Raw genomic sequence first — 25,152 nt, forward strand, 5'->3', positions numbered from 1 at the left:
ATGCCAGGCGCAATGCCAGGCAATGCCAAAAGGCAAAAGAGCGCAATGCCAGGCGGCTCAGGAGAGTTCCAGGCAGCAGGGCTCAGACAGTGCCACCTGCACCGCCTGACTCACCCCAGTGGGCCACCCTGCCGTGGGTCAGTATCAACATCCTCCGTGGTCTCACCGATTTCTGCTCCCTGCAGCCTCCACGCCCAGCACTTGCTCCACCCCCAGAGACCATCACACCAGGCTTCCTCCACCTGAAAACCCGAGGGGGCAGGTATGGAGAGGGGGTGCAACCATAAGTGTAGCTTGACTTTTATATTGGGGGGTTTTGCTACAGGCAGTCGCCGATGGGCCACACACCATTGTAGGCAGTCCTGTCATACGAGTCTTGAAGCCAGTTAGGTTTTTGCCCCCACTGCTCCTCTTGGGAGGCTGCTCCAGAACTTCACTCCTTTGATGGTTAGAAACCTTTGCCTAATTTCAAGCCTAAACTTGTTGATGGCTAGTTTGTATGCATTTGTTCTTGTGTCCACATTGGTGCTTAACTTAAATAACTCATCTCCCTCCCTGGTATTAATCCCTCTGATGTATTTATACAGAGCAATCATATCTCCCCTCCACCTTCTATTGGTTAGACTAAACAAGCCAAGCTCTTTGAGTCTCCTCTCATAAGGTAGATTTTCCATTCCTCAGATCATCCTAATAGGCCTTCTTTGCACCTGTTCCAGTTTGATTTCATCTTTCTTAAATATGAGAGATCAGAATTGCACACAGTATTCCAGATGAGGTCTCACCAGTGCCTTGTATAATGGCACTAACACATCCCTGTCTCTACTGGAAATACCTCGCTCTCCCAGTGCGCTAAAAAACCCACCTCCACAAGGAGCCCAGCTCCCAGCGCTGGTGCACTGTCTACACTGGCACTTTACAGCGCTGAAACTTGTTGCACTCAAGGGGGAGGGGGTGTTTTTTCATACCCCTGAGTGAGAAAGTTGCATCACTGTAAAGTGCCAGTGTAGACAAGCCCGTAGTAACTTTGTTACCACCTTTTGAATACAACAACTGAAACAATTGTAGAAAAATCTACAATTACTTTCTATCATTTAGGCAACTTACTTTTTGCAGTTCACCAAGTTTGGAACAGATCACTGAACTTTAGGAAACATCCTAACAGCCCTTTCTTATCGTAATCACCTGTGAATCACTGTTTATAAACAAAATTCTGACTCCCTGTCATAGAATCATAGAATATCAGGGTTGGAAGGGACCTCAGGAGGTCATCTAGTCCAACCCCCTGCTCAAAGCAGGACCAACCCCAACTAAATCATCCCAACCAGGGCTTTGGCAAGCCTGACCTTAAAAATATCTAAGGAAGGAGATTCCACCACCTCCCTAGGTAACGCATTCCAGGGTTTCACCACCCTCCTAGTGAAAAAGTTTTTCCTAATATCCAACCTAAATCTCCCCCACTGCAACTTGAGACCATTACTCCTTGTTCTGTCATCAGCTACCACTGAGAACAGTCTAGATCCATCCTCTTTGGAACCCCCTTTCAGGTAGTTGAAAGCAGCTATCAAATCCCTCCTCATTCTTCTCTTCCGCAGACTAAACAATCCCAGTTCCCTCAGCCTCTCCTCATAAATCATGTGTTCCAGTCCCCTAATCATTTTTGTTGCCCTCCGTTGGACTCTTTCCAATTTTTCCACATCCTTCTTGTAGTGTGGGGCCCAAAACTGGACACAGTACTCCAGATGAGGCCTCACCAATGTTGAATAGAGGGGAACGATCACGTCCCTTGATCTGCTGGCAATGCCCCTACCTATACATCCCAAAATGCCATTGGCCTTCTTGGCAACAAGGGCACACTGTTGACTCATATCCAGCTTCTCATTCACTGTAACCCCAGGTCCTTTTCTGCAGAACTGCTGCCGAGCCATTCGGTCCCCAGTCTGTAGCGTGGTGCATGGGATTCTTCCGTCCTAAGTGCAGGACTCTGCACTTGTCCTTGTTGAACCTCATCAGATTTCTTTTGGCCCAATCCTCTCATTTGTCTAGGGCCCTCTGTGTCCTATCCCTACCCTCCAGCGTATCTACCTCTCCTCCCAGTTTAGTGTCATCTGCAAACTTGCTGAGGGTGCAATCCACACCATCCTCCAGATCATTTATGAAGATATTGAAGAAAACCAGCCCCAGGACCGACCCTTGGGCACTCCACTTGATACCGGCTGCCAACTAGACATGGAGCCATTGATCACTACCCGTTGAGCCCGAAAATCTAGCCAGCTTTCTATCCACCTTATAGTCCATTCATCCAGCCCATACTTTTTTAACTTGCTGGCAAGAATACTGTGGGAGACCGTGTCAAAAGCTTTGCTAAAGTCAAGGAACAACACATCCACCGCTTTCCCCTCATACACAGAGCCAGTTATCTCGTCATAGAAGGCAATTAGATTAGTCAGGCGTGACTTGCCCTTGGTGAATCCATGCTGACTGTTCCTGATCACTTTCCTCTCCTCTAAGTGCTTCAGAATTGATTCCTTGAGGACCTGCTCCATGATTTTTCCAGGAACTGAGGTGAGGCTGACTGGCCTGTAGTTCCCAGGATCCTCCTTCTTCCCTTTTTTAAAGATGGGCACTACATTAGCTTTTTTCCAGTCGTCCGGGACTTCCCCGGATCGCCATGAGTTTTCAAAGATAATGGCCAATGGCTCTGCAATCACATCCGCCAACTCCTTTAGCGCTCTCGGATGCAGCGCATCCGGCCCCATGGACTTGTGCTCGTCCAGCTTTTCTAAATAGTCCCGAACCACTTCTTTCTCCACAGAGGGCTGGTCACCTCCTCCCCATGCTGTGCTGCCCAGTGCAGTAGTCTGGGAGCTGACCTTGTTCGTGAAGACAGAGGCAAAAAAAGCATTGAGTACATTAGATTTTTCCACATCCTCTGTCACTAGGTTGCCTCCCTCATTCAGTAAGGGGCCCACACTTTCCTTGACTTTCTTCTTGTTGCTAACATACCTGAAGAAACCCTTCTTGTTACTCTTAACATCTCTTGCTAGCTTCAACTCCAGGTGTGATTTGGCCTTCCTGATTTCACTCCTGCATGCCCGAGCAATATTTTTATACTCTTCCCTGGTCATTTGTCCAATCTTCCACTTCTTGTAAGCTTCTTTTTTTGTGTTCAAGACCAGCAAGGATTTCACTGTTATGCCAAGCTGGTCGCCTGCCATATTTACTATTCTTTCTACACATCGGGATGGTTTGTCCCTGTAACCTCAATAAGGATTCTTTAAAATACAGCCAGCACTCCTGGACTCCTTTCCCCCTCATGTTATTCTCCCAGGGGATCCTGCCCATCAGTTCCCTGCGGGAGTCAAAGTCTGCTTTTCTGAAGTCCAGGGTCTGTATTCTGCTGCTCTCCTTTCTTCCCTGTGTCAGGATCCTGAACTCAACCATCTCATGGCCACTGCCTCCGAGGTTCCCATCCACTTTTGCTTCCCCTACTAATTCTTCCCAGTTTGTGAGAAGCAGGTCAAGAAGAGCTCTGCCCCTAGTTGGTTCCTCCAGCACTTGCACCAGGAAATTGTCCCCTGTCTCAGGGGTGCAAGCTGGGAGAAGTCTCCTGCCTCTTCTGCAGAACTCATCACATTGCACACTCAGGCTGCCTTCCTGAGGCTTGCAGTTGGGAGGGAGCAATGCCCTCCCATGCCCCCCCCCCAAACTATGCAACCCCAGAATATAGAAGTCAAACTATGCCTAAGGTGGTGCTGAGCCTGGTTCTTTCTGTTTTCTTGGGTTGCATTATTCCATCTCTGGGAGCATTCGAAAACATCCAAGAAGCACCAAAATGGCATGAATTTTAGCACAAAAGATTATTAACCTGAAAAAGTGTATTTCTCCCTATTCTAGTCAAAATTCACTAGTCATCGGTCTTCTTTTTAAAAATGCCATTTAAAATGATTTGTCCAAGCTATGTTGTGGAATTCATATATGAACAGGAACCAAGATTCAGTCATGAGCAATTTGTGAACTGATAAAAGGGGCTCAGTTCATAATGAATATCATTTGCAATGTTCAACCAGGCCCACCATGCCAGGGAGAAATGTACTGAAGATTAAAGACCTTTCACAAGAATCTGTATGCCACTGAGCTCTTCAGCAACGACACAAAGGAGCGGAGTGCCGTGGGAGAAACATCGGACCTCTGTGAAACCCATTGTCATGCCTGATGCGTTAGACATAGCTAACTCCCGAGCAGGAGACCTGGGGCCTTTTCCTTTAGAAACAGAATGAGTTAAGGAGGGATGGGTAAAAGGAAGGCCTTTTGCAAATACATCAACATAAAAGGACCTGCTAGAGTGCAAGCAGGCCCCATAATGAATGAGCAGGCATGAAATGAATAATGACTCCAAAACGGCTGAGACACTGAACTGCATTTTAAAATCCGTGCTCAGTGAAATGTTGGAGGAGATGCAGAAGTGGTGGGGGGGGGGGCATGGGGTGTGCTTGGGGAAGGGATCTTGCTCGGGGCAGGGGAGTCTGGGTGGATGGATCACATGTCCATGCACCTACTCCACGGGCAGACCTCCAAAAGGTTCTAGGTTGGGTCCCGTACCTGAGAAAAGTTCAGCCCTCTCCTCATGGTTTGCCTGTCTCTTGCCCCCTCTGGAATTGGTTGGAAGGCCGAGTGGTGCTGGGGGGCAGGAGGTGATACTAAACAGGACTGCAGGTTGGATAGCTCTGGGCAGAGCCTGGACAGATGGGGAGACGGGGCACTGAACACGAATTGCACAACATGACAGAACATTGCTTTCCGCCTGATGCCTGTTCAGACACACTGCCAGCAGCACCAAGCAATTTGCACAGGGCGAGGAACAGTGCCCCGCTGGAGAGACGAGCGAAGCCAGAGAGGGGGATGGCGGTGGGAGGGTGTGTGGGCACTGTGTCCTGCCCACCCTAGGTTTCGTTTGTATCTGTCAGGCTCTGCAGTAACAGCTGGTGACGGGGCAGAAGGATGCAGCCATGATGCTGCCTCCACTCAGGGAGCTGCTGGAGGCTCAGAGCAGAACGTAATTGGCAAGCACCGGGGTTGAGAAGCAATAGAATTAAATTGCTGACACTCCAACATTGCACCCTCTCCTGGCTGGGCTGCACAGTGAGTGCCACAGGGGGATGGGAGAGGCCGAGCGGTGGACAAGGAGAGGCTGAAAGGAGGCAGGGGGCAGCTCTGTGTCCTTTGCCAAGCAGCATTCTACACACAGACATTGTCTCTGGCCCACCTTTACTGCTCTGCTCTCTGCAGGCCCCAGCAGCCCCTTGGTAATATCATGGGACTGGAGAGAGGAGCAGGCGATCAGGTGCCCCCTGTAACAGTCCCAGTGCTAGAGTCGGGGAAGCCCTGCACTGTGATGGTAAGTGGATGCATAAAGGGGCAATGGATGTCTCCTGCTGGGCCAGCTAGAACGCTGCAGCTGCTGGGAGCTGGCAGGGGGCATGGAGAGTGGAAATCATCCCCTCCCCTGGAGCCCTTTGCCAGCCCTGGGCTCAGCAGGGTGTGTTCCAGGAGATACACCTGGCCTTTGTCTGCGTGACCTCACTGCAGGTGGAATCTCCCTGGGACAATCTCTTCTGTTTGCTGCTTAGAAAATAAGCAAACCTGTCAGTGTCTGCTCTGTGCTGATTGCTGATGCCAGCTTGGCTGGTGCTCACAAGGCCCCACAAGGGCCTGAACTCAGGCTGCAGCTTGCTTGGCCATGGTGCTGCAAGGGTGCACTGGGCACTCAGGGGTTGGCTGAGAGGTTTGGGGGAAGCCATTTCAAATCCCTGCCCTGGTGCTGTGTCGTCCCCCTCCCCCCAAACACCCACACACAAAGGGTGCTGGATGGCAGGCTCTCCTGTCTGGGAGCCCAGCATGCTTGACATGGTTGGCAGCTGGAGCAGTTCTCCATGCTCAATGCTTCCCACGCTCCGTTTTATTAAATTCAAGCCCACTTTGTTTGCAAAGGCGGAAAAGCTGTCAGAGGCCATTAATCCAAACAGAATTTAATCTCTCAAACAGCATTTGCTCAGGCACCGCTGCTAAATCTATAGAGTTAAAAACTGTTGACAATTAATTAAAATGCCTCTCTGCTAAAGTGCGGATGGAGCTGCTCCGCGGGGCTCCAACTCCTGTATCAAGGGCCTGTCCTGGGAACACAGGCCTCTCCTCTGCTCAGAAGCAAAGCAACTGGCTTCCCTCTAGGCAGCTCCATGCAGGACTCACCTGGAGTGCAGCCCTCGTGGGGAGAGTCCGGGGATGCCTTGCCACAGACGGCCGTGAGAGATGGAGCCATCTTGCCACTTTCAGCAGCAGCTCAGGAACAGCGGGAGAGCAGAGAGGTGGCTGTCAATGGGCCTGCTGCTTTGGGGGGCAAGGTGCGGGAGAAGGGTGACTTCCATCACTCTGGTGCTAAGATACCACATCTAGCCGGACAGAAAGGTGAGCTAATGGTGTCTATTGTTTCCCATCACAAGCCCCCTCGCTCCCAGATGGAGAAGGTCCCAACCATTCCTGCTCTTGCTCCCCTTACTATTACAGTGTGTCAGTTTTGAGGGGGAGGTGGCAAGAGGCTTGTACCGGGCCCTCAGTAAAATCTGCCCTTGGGGGTCGCTGCTTTCTAAGGCTGCTGGCCTTGGCTCTCCCGGGCCGGGAGGGCTCAGGGGGGCCCTTGGAGGTATGGGGGCCTGACCCTCAATGCATGGCCAGGACTGGGGCTGGTGTTACTCGGTGAAATTGCACCACATGCAGTGTGTGAGTGAGAGAGAGCGTGTCTGCGTGTGCGAGGGGACCGTGAGTGCATGTGACATCCCTGTAAACAACAGAATTGCAGTATTACATTCATTTAAGTCCACTGCATGATTACTGGCTAAGTTATTGCTGATGTCATTCTGCTATTGTCCAATAAGAAGTGAATCAAACACCTCCTCAAACATAGGCAGTGGAGGGGTTAGTCTGGGGGTCGTGGGCAGCGGAGGGGGTTAGTGTGGGGGCTCGGGCTGGGGTTGCAGGCAGCGGAGGGGGTTAGTGTGGGGGCTCGGGCTGGGGTTGCAGGCAGCGGAGGGGGTTAGTGTGGGGGCTCGGGCTGGGGTCACGGGCAGCAGAGGGGGTTAGTGTGGGGGCTCGGGCTCTGGGTCGCAGGCAGCAGAGGGGGTTAGTGTGGGGGCTCGGGCTGTGGGTCGCGGGCAGCGGAGGGGGTTAGTGTGGGGGCTCGGGCTGTGGGTCGCAGGCAGTGGAGTGGGTTAGTGTGGGGGCTCTGGCTGTGGGTCGCAGGCAGCGGAGGGGATTAGTGTGGGGGCTCGGGCTGGGGTCGCGAGCAGCGGAGGGGGTTAGTGTGGGGGCTCGGGCTCTGGGTGGCGGGCAGCGGAGGGGGTTAGTGTGGGGGCTCGAGCTGTGGTCGCGGGCAGCAGAGGGGTTTAGTGTGGGGGCTCAGGCTGGGATCGCAGCAGCGGAGAGGGTTAGTGTGGGGGCTCGGGCTGTGGTCGCAGGCAGCAGAGGGGGTTAGTCTGGGGGCTCGGGCTGTGGGTCGCGGACAGCAGAGGGGGTTAGTGTGGGCGCTCGGGCTGTGGGTCGCAGGCAGCGGAGGGGGTTAGTGTGGCGGCTTGGGCTATGGTCGGAGGCAGCAGAGGGGTTAGTGTGGGGGTTCGGACTGTGGTCGGAGGCAGCCGAGGGGGTTAGTGTGGGGGCTCAGGCTGTGGTCGCGGGCAGCGGAGGGGCTTAGTGTGGGGGCTCGGGCGGTGGGTCGCAGGCAGCGGAGGGGGTTAGTGTGGGGGCTCAGGCTGTGGTCGCAGGCAGCAGAGGGGGTTAGTGTGGGGTCTCGGGCTGGGAGTCGCAGGCAGCGGATGGGGTTAGTGTGGGGTCTCGGGCTGGGGTCGCAGCAGCGGAGGGGGTTAGTGTGGGGGCTCGGGCTGGGGTCGCAGGCAGCGGAGGGGGTTAGTGTGGGGGCTCGGGCTGTGGGTCGCAGCAGCAGAGGGGTTAGTGTGGGGGTTCGGGCTGGGGTCGCAGCAGCGGAGGGGATTAGTGTGGGGGCTCGGGCTATGGTCGGAGGCAGCGGAGGGGGTTAGTGTGGGGGCTCGGGTTGGGGTCGCAGACAGCGGAGGGGGTTAGTGTGGGGGCTCGGGCTGTGGTCGCAGGCAGCGGAGGGGGTTAGTGTGGGGGCTCGGGCTGGGGTCGCAGCAGCGGAGGGGGTTAGTGTGGGGGCTCGGGCTGTGGTCACGGGCAGCGGAGGGGGTTAGTGTGGGGGCTCGGGTTGGGTCGCAGGCAGCGGAGGGGATTAGTGTGGGGGCTTGGGCTGGGGTCATGGGCAGCGGAGGGGATTAGTGTGGGGGCTCGGGCTGGGGTCGCGGGCAGCGGAGGGGGTTAGTGTGAGGGCTCAGGCTGGGGTCGCAGCAGCGGAGGGGGTTAGTGTGGCGGTTCGGGCTGGGGTCGCGGGCAGCGGAGGGGGTTAGTGTGGGGGCTCGGCCTGGGGTCATGGGCAGCGGAGGGGGTTAGTGTGGGGACTCGGGCTGGGGTCGCAGGCAGCGGACGGGGTTAGTGTGGGGGCTCGGACTGGGTTTGCAGCACCGGAGGGGGTTCGTATGGGGGCTCGGGCTGGGGTCACAGGCAGCGGAGGTGTTTAGTGTGGGGGCTCGGGCTGGGGTCGCAGCAGTGGAGGGGGTTAGTGTGGGGGCTCGGGCTCGTGTCGCAGGCAGTGGAGAGGGTTAGTGTGGGGGCTTGGGCTGTGGTCGGCAGGCAGCGCAGGGTGTTAGTGTGGGGGCTCGGGCTGGGGGTCGCTGGCAGCGGAGGCGTTTAGTGTGGGGGCTCGGGCTGGGGTCGCAGCAGCAGAGGGAGTTAGTGTGGCGGCTCGGGCTGGGGTCACAGCAGCGGAGGGGGTTAGTGTGGGGGCTCGGGCTGGGGTCGCAGGCAGCAGAGGGGGTTAGTGTGGCGGCTCGGTCTGTGGGTCGCAGGCAGCGGAGGGGTTTAGTGTGGGGGCTCGGGCTGGGATTGCAGGCAGCGGAGGGGGTTAGTGTGGGGGCTCGGGCTGGGATCGTAGGCAGCGGAGGGGGTTAGTGTGGGGGCTCGGTTTGGGGTCGCAGGCAGCGGAGGGGGTTAGTGTGGGGGCTCGGGCTGGGATCGCAGGCAGCGGAGGGGGTTAGTGTGGGGGCTCGGGCTGGGATCGCAGGCAGCGGAGGGGGTTAGTGTGGGGGCTCGATTTGGGGTCGCAGGCAGCGGAGGGGGTTAGTGTGGGGGCTTGGGCTGTCGTCGCAGGCAGCGGACAGGGTTAGTGTGGGGGTTCGGGCTGTGGGTCGCGGGCAGCGGAGGGGGTTAGTGTGGGGGCTCGGGCTGTGGGTCGCAGGCAGCGGAGGGGGTTAGTGTGGGGGCTCGGGCTGTGGGTCGCAGGCAGCGGAGGGGGTTAGTGTGGGGGCTCGGGCTGTGGGTCGCGGGCAGCAGAGGGTGTTAGTGTGGGGGCTCGGGCTGGGGGGAGCAGGCAGTGGAAGGGGTGAGGTTGGGGGTGCAGGGCTGGGGGTGAAGTCAGTGGAAGGGGTTAAGCTGCGTGTTGCAGGCTGTGGAAAGGGGCTAGGCTCGGGGCGGGGTCACAGGCGGAGGGGGCTCAGGCTGTGAGAGGAGGGCCCCAAGGGGATCTTTATATAAGTTTTTCTCAAGAAAATCTTTCGAGACTTGTAATGTACTTCGTCAAGATCCTGCTAGATCCCTTCCTACCACTGTAACTGGGAGTCCCTGGCTTACATGGGAAGGCGGGAAATGAAGCCGTCAGGTTGGGTAAAGACACTGGACTGGGCACGGAGGAAAGACAGTGACTCCATCCCAGCAGTGGTGGCTGATCAGCATGTGCTATGGTGGGTACCAAACCAGTGGTGAGGAAGAGGATAACCCAGATAGTCACGGACGGTGCTGGTGACTTGATTTCCTGCTGGCTGACATCACGTCCGTCTCTGTCCTAGGGCTGCAGAGGTCAGGCTAATCAGTGAGAGCCCATCCTGCTACCATGTGCTCCTTGCCTCTGGGATTCCCAGCCAGCCCCCTCTTCCTGGCCTGGGCCCATGCACATTGTTTGGAAAGTGACCCTGCTGGGCTGAGGGAAGCAGGGACCTGCTCCTGTTGACAGGCTCCAGCAGGGACAGGGTCACTTACAGAGGTGGCGAGCTGGGGCAATAGATTCAATGGCTGGCAGGTGCATCAGACATTGCCGTGCCATACAACGCTGCCTCCGCAATGGCTAAGGCAGCCTCGGTGTGCCAGGCCCTCACTGTACATCGGCCCACAGATGAGCTGGACAATGCAGGGGAACTGGCTCGGTGAGAATGGCAGGGGGAGAGAACTGAGCACTGAACGCTGGGCCAAAGACTCCAGAGGAGGGGGGTTGTTAAACAGGCTATTCTGAGGGTGACACATGCCACTGCAAGGGGTACTACAGCATTACTGCTGTGGGCATGAGCAGCAGAATCCTGTCCATACCCCCTTGGCTCCTAAACCCTGGCAGTTCCATCCCCTCACCTGGCTCTGAGAGCTGGAAAGGGGCTCGGGGTTTGTGCTGTGACTCGTTCCTTTCTCCCATTGCGAGCCTTTCATAGAATCATAGAATCTCAGGGTTGGAAGGGACCTCAGGAGGTCATCTAGTCCAACCCCCTGCTCAAAGCAGGACCAATCCCCAACTAAATCATCCCAGCCAGGGCTTTGGCAAGCCTGACCTTAAAACCTTCTAAGGAAGGAGATTCCACCACCTCCCTAGGTAAGGCATTCCAGTGTTTCACCACCCTCCTAGTGAAAAAGTTTTTCCTAATATCCAACCTAAAGGTCCCCCACTGCAACTTGAGACCATTACTCCTTGTTCTGTCATCAGCTACCACTGAGAACAGTCTAGAGCCATCCTCTTTGGAACCCCCTTTCAGGTAGTTGAAAGCAGCTATCAAATCCCCCCTCATTCTTCTCTTCCGCAGACTAAACAATCCCAGTTCCCTCAGGCTCTCCTCATAAGTCATGTGTTCCAGTCCCCTAATCATTTTTGTTGCCCTCCGCTGGACTCTTTCCAATTTTTCCACATCCTTCTTGTAGTGTGGGGCCCAAAACTGGACACAGTACTCCAGATGAGGCCTCACCAGTGTCGAACAGAGGGGAACGATCACGTCCCTTGATCTGCTGGCAATGCCCCTACTTATACATCCCAAAATGCCATTGGCCTTCTTGGCAACAAGGGCACACTGTTGACTCATATCCAGCTTCTCGTCCACTGTATTTTGTATATTCAGCTGCTGCGAGCTGAAAACCAACCATCACATAGCCAGGAAAAGCTTAGGCGTTTGTGAAGCAAGGTCAGGCAGCTGCATCCTTGCAGTTTGTTAATCAGAATGGGAGGATGGGACAGAAAGTTAACAAGTCTGGAAGAGAATGAGTGAATAGCGCCCTTGGTTTGACGTGCCCCTGACACATTGTTGTTATGACTAGAAATGTTTTGATGATGCGAAATAATGAGTAGTTTTGCTGAAAGTAGGAGAATGGTGACCCACTAGGAGTCACTACAGCTTATGCGCTTCGCTTGAAGTTAACTATAAAAGATTAGGCGAAAGAATAAGCTTTGGAGCAGTCTGAGGAAGCTTTCTTTGGGCAAGAATCTGAGAGCTAAGTTCCCCAGCAGCTAGCCAGAACGTGGGGCTCCCTGGAGGTGTGACACTGCACCCCATATTCTTCACAGTGATCTTATTATGACATAATCATAATGTATTTTATGCAAGATAAGTCACGTGAGGTGTCATTGGAAAGGTTATAATTTACTGAATATGATTATCCTATTTGTATGCGTGTATCTGAAGTTAGGAATCTTGACTGTGTATCTGTATTACAAATGTGTTTACACCTGAGGAATTCCCACTAGGCAAGAGTCTCTCAGTCTAGATGGCTGGCTAGGAAGGGCCCATTCAGGTTAATGAGCCATTAGGGGAGAACAATAGGCCTTAGGAAAAGCTTATCTCCCACCTGGGGGTCTTCCTGAGGACACTGCAGCAGCCTCTGACTCATGGCTGCTGTGACACTACAGGGACATGTGACCAGGTCACCTGGTGCTGGTCTCCATCTTGGGATGTCAGTGTTTTTCCACTGACTGGCATGGGAATGAAGCTTTGAAACAAAGGGTTCTTTCTGCCTTATGCAAAAGCTATATAAGGCAGGGGAGTGACATCATTGTGGTTCTTCACTGACTCTCCACCCAAAGAGACTCCTGGAAACACCTGAGGAACAAAGGCTGAACTGGGGGAAGTGCTGGACCCAGGCTAAAGGGATTTTTAGCCTGTGACTGGAACACCTGGGGATTCCAAGCTGTAAGCCAGTGCAGCTTGCCCCGTAAAAATCTGCAGCCTACTTGTATCATCACTTAGGGTGAGAATTTTCTATTCATATCCAACTTCTTTAGTACATTAAGCTTAGTTTGCATGTTTTGTCTATTTGCTATCCCTTAAAATCTATCTTTTATTATTAATAAACTTGTTTTTGCTTTATCTAAAAACAGTATGTGTGGGAGTCATAATTCAAGGGAGAAATCTATTGTATATTTCCTCTCCACATTGAGGGAGAGGGCAAATTTCATGAGCTTATGCTATACAGTTCCCTGTGCAACACAAGACAATATAGTTTTGGGTTTACACTCCAGAAGGGGGTGCATGCTTGAGTAGCTGGGAAGTTCCTTAGCTGGAGCCTCCCCATGCAGAGCTGATCACAGTGTTTGCATTGTGACTGCAGCTCGGTGTATCCCTACCTGTATGTGTGCTGGTAAAAGTGCAGGCTGGAGCCTGGGAGAGGGCTTGTCAGGCTGGACACAGCACTAAAGTGTAAAGGGAATCCAGGCTGGTGGGTCAGGGTGGCTCAGTGGTACCCCAGTTTCAGGTGGCACCCTGGGAGAAACCCATCATAGTGGGGCTCCCCAGAAGCCTGGCAGCTGATTCCTCAAAACTCTTAAATCTAGGTAAATATACTTGTTTGGAAATGCTCTAACCCTTCTGCAACAGCTTGTGTGTGTGGGTGGGTGGGTGCGCTTGAGAACCAATACAAAAGTTGTTTTAGATGAGAGCGCTCCTGGTTTGTAGCAATTATTTATCAGACGGAGGAGCTGTGCCCCTATTTGGGGTCTGAGAAACCCCAGATAACAGCAGGGCAGGATTATTCCAGGTTCTGGGGTGCTTTGTGCAGCCAGCCCCTCCTTCCATCTGTCCCTCTTTCTCTGTGGATCTCCCGTGGGCACTTTCACCCTCTTTGTGAGGAGTGGGACCCTGCGGGCTCCTGGAGGTCAGCCCCGACTGCCACTCAGCACTCCCGAGAGCGGTTTGAGGGGACGTGGCTCACCATCATGAACATGCTCTGGGAATTCAATCCCGCTTCACCTCCCTGCTTCCTTTGTGCTCTTGCTGGTGGTACAAAAGCTGCATCCTCTGAGTGGGCAGATGGTCTGTAGCAGAGACCAAGGAGGCCGTGCCACCTACCCACCCACACTGCCAAGCCCTCGGCTCTGAGTCAGATGCCAGTGCAGCCAGGCAATGCTGTGCAGGCCTGGAGGGAGCTGCTGGATCCCAGAGGCTGTTTGCACGGCTGCCCTGCTTAGGGCCCATAGAAGCGGAACAAAGCTGGAGAAGCTGGGACAGAAATAGAAAGCATTGTCCCTTCTAGCTCGAACCGATCGCTTTCAAGAGAGACATCAAGGGTGGACTGCAAGCCCTGCAAAGACAGTGTGAGCTTCCTGGCATCGAAGCGGGGAGGAGATCAGCCTCCGAGGCCGGCCTCTTCCCTGCCAAGGGGAGGATCCTTCCGCACAGGGGGAGGTGCTAATTTTAACTACAAATACAGGCTCTTTCGTTTGTTGGAAAGGGAGGCAGCCGTGGAGCTCTCAGCTCTGTCCCCGGCTTGCCAAGAAAAAGCCCCTTTGAAGATGGAGGCGCCTGTGCCTTTAAGCCACCAGCCAGCATCGTAGGGGACAAAAAGGCTTCTGAAGGCAGGCACGTCTCGAGGAGCTGGCTGCTCTCTGAAGGGAACTAGCTGCTTTTCCGTACAGATCTGAGGGAGAAGGGGGAAGAGGATGTGTGCACAGGGGGTAACAGACTCACAGGGGCTTGTTTGAACAGCCCGGGTGGAGGGGGAAGACACACACAGCATGCATGTTATCATGTCACATCTCCTGGGCATGTCGAACAAGGCTTGGCAGGCAGAACAGCCTGGGGCTGGTGTGGTGCAGACCCAGACTGGGCTCAGATCTGGGCTGGGTTGCTAATCCTCACTGGGAGGGTGGGGACGAGCAGGCTGCCTTGCACTGTGTCTGCACTTCCCAGTGACACGGCTCAGGCCTAGCCAGCAAAGACAGGCCTGCTGCTCTCTCCCCAGGGCTGGGACCCCCCAGCCGATGCCCTGAAGCTCCAGGGTCAGCGTCTGCTCTGGCTCAGGCTGGTGTAAATCTGGAATAAGCCCTGACTTTGGCAGAGCTGCTCGGTCTTGATACTGGTGTCACTGAGGGCTTGACTACGCTACAGATGCTACAGCGATGGAGGGGTTTAAATCCACCCCGCAAGAGGTGGTAGCTAGGTGGATGGAAGAATTCTACCCACCTGGTGACACAGCTGGGTCGACCTAAGTTTTAGGTGTAGACCAGGTCTGAGAGCACAATGGGCTCAGAGCTACTAAACCAGAGCAATCTGGGAACCAGCACAGCACTGTTGGTCTTCCACCTCTGCTTTGTACTCAGCTGCTGCCCCCAGCCCAGCTGCCCTGTTGGCGGGGAAGGGTGAATGGCTACATGAAGAGCGGGCGCCTGGGATCTGGTTCTCGTGTGACATGTTCTTAGTGTCTGTCGGATTCACCCAGCATGATTCCAGCTGTGCCGCATCTGCCCACGTTCCCCGGCTGGAGCAATGCAGTTACTATACTTAAAGACACAGTTTACAATACAAAGAGATGGTGGGTGACGCTAAATGAGCCGTTTGCCTGAGGCAGAGGATTCCCACAAAGGCCCTTTTGCTCACTGTCGTGCAAACAACGGCACCAGTAAATATCTGTGCATGGAAAGGGAAAGTGCGACCCACTGGTTAGTGTGTCACAGTTGCTCTCGCTGCACCTGATGCACCAAGTCTGTTCTCTCCCCAGTTCTGAAGCCTTGGTTCTCCGGCTCAAGCTCCAGCAGATCATGTTTTCAAGACTGGAGGTCCCTGGTACAGTCCCCAGGGCATGTGGTCATAACTCAAGCATCTCAGTCTTCAGGTGTTGTATGTCCAGCTGTATAAGGATTCACACCAGAAGGGCTCCCATTGCCATCTTGAAATCTTCAGTGATTGTGAATGGGAAGGCCACCCAATCATGGAAGAGCTGTAACAGCTTGTGATCAATCACATTGCGCACACACTGAATCTTGAACAGCGAGTGAATGGCTCCGTGAATAGTCGGGGGGAGCAATCTGAAGGCTGAACTTTCTCAGCACAACAGATTTGACAAACATCTTTGAGCTGTCAGCAAATCTGTACAACTCAGTCCTGCTCAGGGAGAGTTTGAAATCAAGCCAAAGGGCTGGATTCACTGAATGAGCAATGTGGAGCTAATTGCTTAAAAGGTGAAAAGTGGCATCTTCACCCCAGCCTGAGCCATGACCTACCGTGGTACGATCCAGGGGGATCCGGGGTTAGCACAGATCCTGGGGAATCAGGTAAAATCCAGAGGGATCCAGGCCTGGAATTGACACTGGGGAATTGCCTATGATCAAAGGGGATCTAGTTCTGGAACTGATCCTGGAAAATCAGGTATGACCTAGAAGAATCCAGGCCCAGCACTGATCCTGGGGAAGCGAGTACAATACAGAGGGATTCAAGTCTGGAACTGATCCTGGGGAACTGGATATGATCCAGGAAGATCTAGTCCTTGCATTGATCCTGGAAAATCAGGTATGATCGAGAAGGATACAGGCCTGGGACTGATCCTGGGGAATTGGGTGCAATCTGGAAGGATCCAGGCCTGGCACTGATCCTATGGAACGTTGTAGGATAAAGAGGGATCCAGGCCCAGCACTGATCCTGGGAAACCATGTACAATCTGGAATGATCAAGGCCTGGAAGTGATCCTGGGGAATTGGGAGCAATTCAGGGGAATGGGACAAATACTAGATGAAGGTCCCTTCTCCATGGGGCTGACCTACAGCCATTGGGGGAGTGTCTGTGAGAGGGAAGGCAGGGAGCATTGTATGTTGCTGGCATTCAAAGCCAGCTCAGCACTAACTGCCTCCCTCCCCATCCCACTGACTCAAGAGCGGAGAGCAAGGTGTGAGGGTACTTGTGGCCTGCACTGGCTGGGCGGGTGGGCAGGATGATCTGGTGGTCCTTTCTGGCCTTGAACTCTTATGACTCTGACCTTCTAGCCAAGCAGAGCTGGACTAAAGATTCGTGGCCATTGCTGCTAGGACCCAACTCAGCAAAAGACATAGTCACAGGCGTAACCTGAAGCGCTAGTGCAAGTGCCATTGACTTCAGTGACTGCAAATGCTGAAGAGCTTTGCTGAATTAGGGCCTGAGGGGGGAGGGAGCCAGGCAGAGTCGGATTGACAGGGACAGCCCAGAGCACTGGGCACAGCTGGGCATGCCTTTCGGAAGCTGTTGGGGTTTGCCCTGAGGGTCTGACCCCCATGAAGGTGGGCCAGCCACAGGTCACAGGGCCCTCTCACCCCACAGCTGAATTAAGAACATAAGAGCAGCCATGCTGGGTCAGACCAGTGATCCATCTAGCCCTATCTCCATGGCCAGTACCGGAGCTTTAAGGGGAGTGCCCAGAACAGGGCAAAGTCAGGCTGGGCTGGGGCTGCCGAACCAGGGAGAGGGAAGGGAATTTTAGCCTTCACGCACCCCTGGGTTGGTCATGTGACCCAGGCACCAGGAAGCTCTTGTACCAGGAGGACACATGGTATTAGAGGTGGAGGTGGGGACATGCAGTGTCCGGGAGAGGGGCTGGGGAAGGTCCCACACATGTGAACATTCTGCCCCTCTCCAGGGCCTTTTAGGCAAGAACCTGAAAGCACTGTACACATGGCAGGGACGTGAGCTCCCAAGCTCTCCAGGAGGTGGGGAATTGTCATCCCCATGTCACAGCTGGGGGCACAGTGACCCAGAGAAGGTCAGTGAGGGGCCCAGTGTCACCCAGGGAGCCAGAGACAGGTGGAGTGGAGACCAGGCCCGGGTTTCTAAACTTCAGTGCCAAAGGTCAGGCTCCAGAATCTGCTTCAGGCCGCTCAGCCCATGGCATCCACATCTGAACAGATAGACCCAGATTCACCCCCATGTAACTCCAGCGACTCTGGTGTAATGTTCTGTGGTTTGGCCACAGAGTCCTCCCCTCCCCGCCAGCCCAGTCACAGAGCTGCTGCCACCCCAACCCCCACCCCCAGCTGGCCATGGCACAGGGCCCCGGTGCCTCCTGCGCGGCTAGAACTCCAGATTGTCCTTCTGGGGCTCTTACTCGATACGGCAGCAAGTGCTCACAGTGTGCTCTCAGACCAACGGTGCAGCGCTTCCAGCATTCTGCCAGGCACATCCCAGGGAGTGTCCCGGGGCAGCTACTTCCCCATTCTGAGATGCCCCACCCATGGGATCTTGCCCCCTCATTTTCAGGGCTATAGGAGAGGCCAGGCAGTGTGAGGGGCTGCGCGGGCACCAGCATACCTGTGCCACCCACCTGGGCTTCTTCGTCTCTGCTGACATGAGCGATATCACGATGATGTCACAATGCCTGCAACAGAAGAGGTGAGAAACAGGCAGGTGGAGTTCATCCCAGGGAAGGCACCAGTGATGCTGGTAGGAAGAGCTGAGGAGCTGGCCAAGACCCTGCAGCAGCTTCCATAGAAAGCATCCATCCCCTGCTGTGAGAGCAGGGTATAGCCTTGAGTTGGACTCAGCTCTGCTCCTCAATACACAGGTACCAGGAGTGGTGAGAAATGCCAGGACAGAGAGAGATCACACTGTGCTGGGTTCCACACCACGCAGATCGCCCTTGCACAACGAGCTGTACTGCTTCCCTTTGTTCCTCCTACAGGAGTGGCCCTTTGGGCTTCCCATATGCTCATGCCTTTAGGAGAGCTCTAATAAGCAATGGGGCTGCTTGTCTTTCTCTGTTGCCCTTCCTGATCCTTGCTCTTCCCCTGGCAAATAGGCATTATTCTTTTTGTTCCTATGGGCTGTAGGAACCGGAAATGAAAACAGCGAATTTAATAGCAACAATTTCAAGTCACTTAGAACCGTCTCCTGCCAAAACATCTGTGCTTGTGCAAGCCAGAGCCCTATCCTGGAGGGCAGTGCCTGTTGTTTTATTCTGGCAATGCAGCCAGTTCAAGGAGGACACAGAGCAGTTTTGTTGGGTCTACACAAATACAGGCAGGTTTATATTTTTATTTCAGGAACAGAATAAGCACTTCTAACCCCCGCACTCCAGACTTGATCTTTATCTTCCAAAGGACTTTCCCCCATCAGGTGATAACAATTTTTGTGCTGGTCTCACTGTGTTTGGGACATGGAAACTAATCTAATTAAATAGTGGAGGATAGGCCCATCAATGACTATTAGCCAGGATGGGCACGGATGCAAAACCATGCTCTGAAGTGTCCTTAGCCTTTGTTGCCAGAAGCTGGGAATGGGTGACAGGGGATGGATCACTTGATGATCACCTGTTCTGTTCATTCCCTCTGAAGCACCTGGCATTGACCACTGTCAGACAGGATACTGGGCTAGATAGATCATTGGTCTGACCCAGTATGGCTGTTTTTATGTTCTAAATAGTGTCCAATCTATTCAAATGCACCTCTGCAACATAAGAACTTTCTGTGAGCAGTAAAGGAGTGGACTCAACTCACCCTAGTATCTGGCAGCTCCTTAATTCAAAACACTGAGACTCAGCAGTGAGGATCAGGAGTATGAGACATATGGATTATGTTTGCCCTGCATAGGCGTCCATCCAACACTACCTCCCCAGAGTCCTGTCCCAGCAGGTGCTGGGCTCAGTAAAAATCCTGGGATGGATTCTTCACAGCAGGCTCTGCTTTGGTTGCTTCAAAGCCCAGTTTAGGAATGCCCTCAGCGCATTACACAGTGCAGCAGCTTGTCCCTTGGGGCAGCTGGGAACACTGGAGACTGTGACTCCGAGAGACTTCATCCATTTCCCACCGTGCAGGGGAGGGGGAACAATCTGTGCCAGGCCTGTAACCTCCATGATATGGACAGCCTATGCAAGGGAGTAAGGGGATGCAAGGATCTACTGAAAGAACATTTGATAGGACACCCTCTTGGCTTTCATTTTTAGCTTCTCTTCAAGCAATTCTTGGATGATTCATACCCCAGAATTGAGTCCTGTTCTTTGCTGAGTCGACTGTTCAAGGCCTTCTGGAGTGGTGGGTGAAATTCTGTGGCCTGTGTTGTGCAGGAGGTCAGACTAGATGATCATAATGGTCCCTTTTGACCTAAATATCTATGAATCCAACAGGAATAAAAGAGAAGCAAAATTTTCTTTATTCAGTTCAGCAGATGTAGTTCTGAATCCACAGAGGGAAGCATTATCCACTGAAGAGGAAGGTACCAGTTTTACACAGTTACCTTTCAGAGTAGAACCACACTACAAGCTTTGTGCAACTGGAATGTGTAGAGTTGCTGTGTATGAAGCACATTAGGACAGACATATTGTAATGTACAGCGGTGAAGTCATTATAATGAACCCAATTGCTCAGGCCACTTTTCTCATGGATTTGTTGCATTTGGGGTTGTTATATTAAAGTGCAGATGTGAGAATTCTTAACTTGATATGTTTTATCCATCCAGATAGAATATAAAGTTAGACAAAAAATTATAATATAATATAATATGGTTTTATAATAACATTTACAACATTGAAATGAATGTGCTTACCAAAAGAGACTAAAATGTAACAAGAAGTAATAAATCAAATCACAGTTAAAGTAATCATGGAGTTATAATAATAGTAATTAATAATAATTAATAACTATCTCTTATAGAACACTTTTCATGAGTAGATCTCAAAGTACGTGTAAGGAGGTCACACCTGAAGCCTCTGAATTAGAGCTGGTCAAAAAACAGAATTCCCATCCTTCAGGGAATTCCAAGATTTCAAAATTTCATTTCAGCCCAAATCAGAATGAAAAATGCCAACCTTCGACTTTTTTGTGAAATGAAATATTCTGAATCATTTTGTTTTGTTCTTATTGAAACGTTTCATTTCAGCTTTATTGTTTTCATAGTATTATTATATGATATAATAGTTGAAACAATAAAGTTAAAATGTTTTGACCTTTTGGAAATGCAATATTTTGATAATATCCCATGAAAAATTTCAACAAAATCAATAAATTCCTGCAAAATATTACCATTTGTTCAAATCAGCATTATGTGGCAGAAAAATGTTCCCTCAGAATATTTTTGCTAGTTCTACTATCCATTTCAGCACCGGTTAGAGACAGTGCACCAGGTACTGAGGGCTAATACACTTTCTAAACTGGCTGTACAGAACATTTGGCCCAGGTTTACAGGCATTAAAAGGAAGGTCCACTCTCTGATTTTCTGGTCCCTAGTAACATGCGAAACCATTGAAACAGGAACTGAACAATGTCAGAAGGCACAGTCCAAAGCAAGGAAGGAGAAGGCACAGCAACCACATAGACAGGCACAGGGCTGACACATCAGCCCACAAATGTCATTTCCAGGGTTGCCAATGTAACAGATATCAATATCTGGCATGTCCTTGGGCAACCTTATTGAAATAAGTTTGAGTATTTTTGCGGTCCATGGTTTATGTATTATTGTGGGCTGGAGTTGTATTTAACCTGCCTAGTGGGGAGATGGGATGTGTACCTTGGGAAGGGTTATGCACATCAAAGGACTGTACTGAACAATGTGTCAGACAAGAATGGACTTTTGGCGAAACTGTGTCAAGTGGTTTCCTGGGAAATCTCTGGGCGGAGGTGAATGAACTTTCCCCACCTCCAGCTATGCAAAACCCCAGCCTTTGGAAGCTATGCTCTGAGGAAGGATCCAGTGCCTACATATCATCTGTTCCTGGAGTCTGAAGATGAAAGGCCCAAGCTGTAGAAAGGAAAGACTGAACAATTCATGGGGTGCTGGTTCTCAAGCTGAGCCAGTTATGAACATGTAACCACAGAAAACCTCTTTGCAGCATTTGAAGGACTGACTCCTACCAGAGCCCTCAGTGAGGTTAGGGGGGTGATCTCTGATAAGCTTATTAGCATGCATGTAGGTGCTTTTATTGGTTTTTAATTTTTTCTATGTAATGCTTTCACCTTAAGAATAAATGTGCTTGCTTAGAAAGGGCTGTGTTGTAACATCTGACTACTGCCAGTTACGGGTGTTCAGAGCTGTCAAAGAGAAATCAAAGCGCAGACACTGGCCTGTTTAGGCAGTCTGGCTCGCTGAGAATATTACAGTGGAGCAGAGAACTGTGCAGTCTGGAACAAACCCGGATCAGGAGGGAGAGAGACACAAGCCTCTACCCAAGAGAAGTGACAGCTGAGGAGCCATGAGCCTAAAAGTCCCTAGAGGAACCATGTACAGGGAAGACAGGTGCAATTGTCCTGAAATGTGGCAGTCAACTCTCATGACTTTATTGTGAGTCTTGTGATATTTTATGGTTTCCCTTACGCCTCAGCTCCTGGAGTCAGATGATCACAGGAGAATCTCAGCTTTCATAGAATCATAGAATATCAGGGTTGGAAGGGACCTCAGGAGGTCATCTAGTCCAACCCCCTGCTCAAAGCAGGACCAATCCCCAATTAAATCATCCCAGCCAGGGCTTTGTCAAGCCTGACCTTAAAAATGTCTAAGGAAGGAGATTCTACCACCTCCCTAGGTAACGCATTCCAGTGTTTCATCACCCTCCTAGTGAAAAAGTTTTTCCTAATATCCAACCTAAACCTCCCCCACTGCAACTTGAGACCATTACTCCTTGTCGTGTCCTCTTCTACCACTGAGAATAGTCTAGAACCATCCTCTTTGGAACCCCCTTTCAGGTAGTTGAAAGCAGCTATCAAATCCCCCCTCATTCTTCTCTTCTGCAGACTAAACAATCCCAGTTCCCTCAGCCTCTCCTCATAAGTCATGTGTTCCAGACCCCTAATCATTTTTGTTGCCCTTCGCTGGACTCTCTCCAATTTTTCCACATCCTTCTTGCAGTGCGGGGCCCAAAACTGGACACAGTCCTCCAGATGAGGCCTCACCAATGTCGAATAGAGGGGAACGATCATGTCCCTCGAACTGCTGGCTATGCCCCTACTTATACATCCCAAAATGCCATTGGCCTTCTTGGCAACAAGGGCACACTGTTGACTCATATCCAGCTTCTCGTCCACTGTCACCCCTAGGTCCCTTTCCGCAGAACTGCTGCCTAGCCATTCGGTCCCTAGTCTGTAGCGGTGCATTGGGTTCTTCTGTCCTAAGTGCAGGACCCTGCACTTATCCTTGTTGAACCTTGTCAGATTTCTTTTGGCCCAATCCTTCAATTTGTCTAGGTCCCTCTGTATCCTATTCCTGCCCTCCAGCATATCTACCACTCCTCCTAGTTTAGTATCATCCGCAAATTTGCTGAGAGTGCAATCCACACCATCCTCCAGATCATTTATGAAGATATTGAACAAAACCGGGCCCAGGACCGACCCTTGGGGCACTCCACTTGATACCGGCTGCCAACTAGACATGGAGCCATTGATCACTACCCTTTGAGCCCGACAATCTAGCCAGCTTTCTACCCACTTTATAGTGCATTCATCCAGCCCATACTTCTTTAACTTGCTGACAAGAATACTGTGGGAGACCGTGTCAAAAGCTTTGCTAAAGTCAAGAAACAATACATCCACTGCTTTCCCTTCATCCACAGAACCAGTAATCTCATCATAGAAGGCGATTAGATTAGTCAGGCATGACCTTCCCTTGGTGAATCCATGCTGACTGTTCCTGATCACTTGCCTCTAATGTAAGTGCTTCAGGATTGATTCCTTGAGGACCTGCTCCATGATTTTTCCGGGGACTGAGGTGAGGCTGACTGGCCTGTAGTTCCCAGGATCCTCCTTCTTCCCTTTTTTAAAGATTGGCACTACATTAGCCTTTTTCCAGTCATCCGGGACTTCCCCCGATTGCCATGAGTTTTCAAAGATAATGGCCAATGGCTCTGCAATCACAGCCGCCAATTCCTTTAGCACTCTCGGATGCAACGCGTCCGGCCCCATGGACTTGTGCACGTCCAGCTTTTCTAAATAGTCCCTAACCACCTCTTTCTCCACAGAGGGCTGGCCACCTACTCCCCATGCTGTGATGCCCAGCCCAGCAGCCTGGGAGCTGACCTTGTTCGTGAAGACAGAGGCAAAAAAAGCATTGAGTACATTAGTTTTTTCCACATCCTCTGTCACTAGGTTGCCTCTCTCATTCAGTAAGGGGCCCACACTTTCCTTGGCTTTCTTCTTGTTGCCAACATACCCGAAGAAACCCTTCTTGTTACTCTTAACATCTCTTGCTAGCTGCAGCGCCAGGTGTGATTTGGCCCTCCTGATTTCATTCCTACATGCCCGAGCAATATTTTTATACTCTTCCCTGGTCATTTGTCCAATCTTCCACTTCTTGTAAGCTTCTTTTTTATGTTTAAGATCCGCAAGGATTTCACCGTTAAGCCAAGCTGGTCGCCTGCCATATTCACTATTCTTTCGACACATCGGGATGGTTTGTCCCTATTAACCTCAATAGGGATTCCTTGAAATACAGCCAGCTCTCCTGGACTCCTTTCCCCTTCATGTTATTCCTGCAGGGGATCCTACCCATCAGTTCCCTGAGGGAGTCGAAGTCTGCTTTCCTGAAGTCCAGGGTCCGTATTCTGCTGCTTACCTTTCTTCCCTGTGTCAGGATCCTGAACTCAACCAACTCATGGTCACTGCCTCCCAGATTCCCATCCACTTTTGCTTCCCCCACTAATTCTTCCCGTTTTGTGAGCAACAGGTCAAGAAAAGCTCCCCCCAGTTGGCTCCTCTAGCACTTGCACCAGGAAATTGTCCCCTACATTTTCCAAAAACTTCCTGGATTGTCTATGCACCACTGTAGTGCTCTCCCAGCAGATATCAGGAGGATTAAAGTCGCCCATGAGAATCAGGGCGTGTGATCTAGTAGCTTCTGCGAGTTGCCGGAAGAAAGCCTCATCCACCTCATCCCCCTGGTCCGGTGGTCTATAGCAGACTCCCACCACTACATCACTCTTGTTGCTCACACTTCTAAACTTAATCCAGAGACACTCAGGTTTTTCTGCAGTTTCATACCGGAACTCTGAGCAGTCATACTGCTCCCTTACATACAGTGCTACTCCCCCACCTTGTCTGCCCTGCCTGTCCTTCCTGAGCAGTTTATAAGCATCCAGCTTTCATGGTGGGGAGGTGGGGGTAACGTTTCTAGCCCTTCTGCTTGTGGAGAAAAGATTGAAGAGGTCATCCTGGCACATCCTAAAGGCCCAGAAACTAGGTGGCAAAGCAAAAGAACCCCAAACTTATTCATCTTTTAAATCTTATCATTTTTAAGCCAATCTCTTGGTTTTTGGGGTCTGACTCCCACACTGAATTTCTTATGCATAGTCAGTGTCTTTTCTAAAAATGGACTCCCAGATCACATTCCACAGTGAATGACAGCAGAGAGCTAGGAGATCAGATTTGCAATGAGATGGAGAGTCACTGAGGCAGAGAGCTGCGGAAAGAGCCTGCTCCACATTATTAGAGAGACTACAAAAAAAGAAAACTCAATAATTATGCAGGATTTCAACCTATCCTCATATAGACTGAATATATGTCATCTCAGGATCAGATGCAGAGATCAAATTTCTAGACACCATTGGTGAGTGCTTCTTGGAGCCCCTAGTCTAGGAACCCACAAGGGGAGAGACAGTTATTTATTTCATCGTAAGTGGAGCACAGGTTCTTAAACCTGCTGCCTATTAATTTCATTGGGTGATGGGGTAAATAACACTTCCCTGTTCATTTTCTCCACAACTTTCCTGATTCTATAGGCTTCTATCCTATCCCCTCTGAGTCATCTCTTCTCCACGCTGAACAGTCCCAGTCTTTTAATCTCTCCTCATATGTTCCAT

The sequence above is a fragment of the Natator depressus genome, chromosome 15 (assembly GCF_965152275.1).
Source record: "Natator depressus isolate rNatDep1 chromosome 15, rNatDep2.hap1, whole genome shotgun sequence".
Taxonomy (NCBI): Eukaryota; Metazoa; Chordata; order Testudines; family Cheloniidae; genus Natator; species Natator depressus.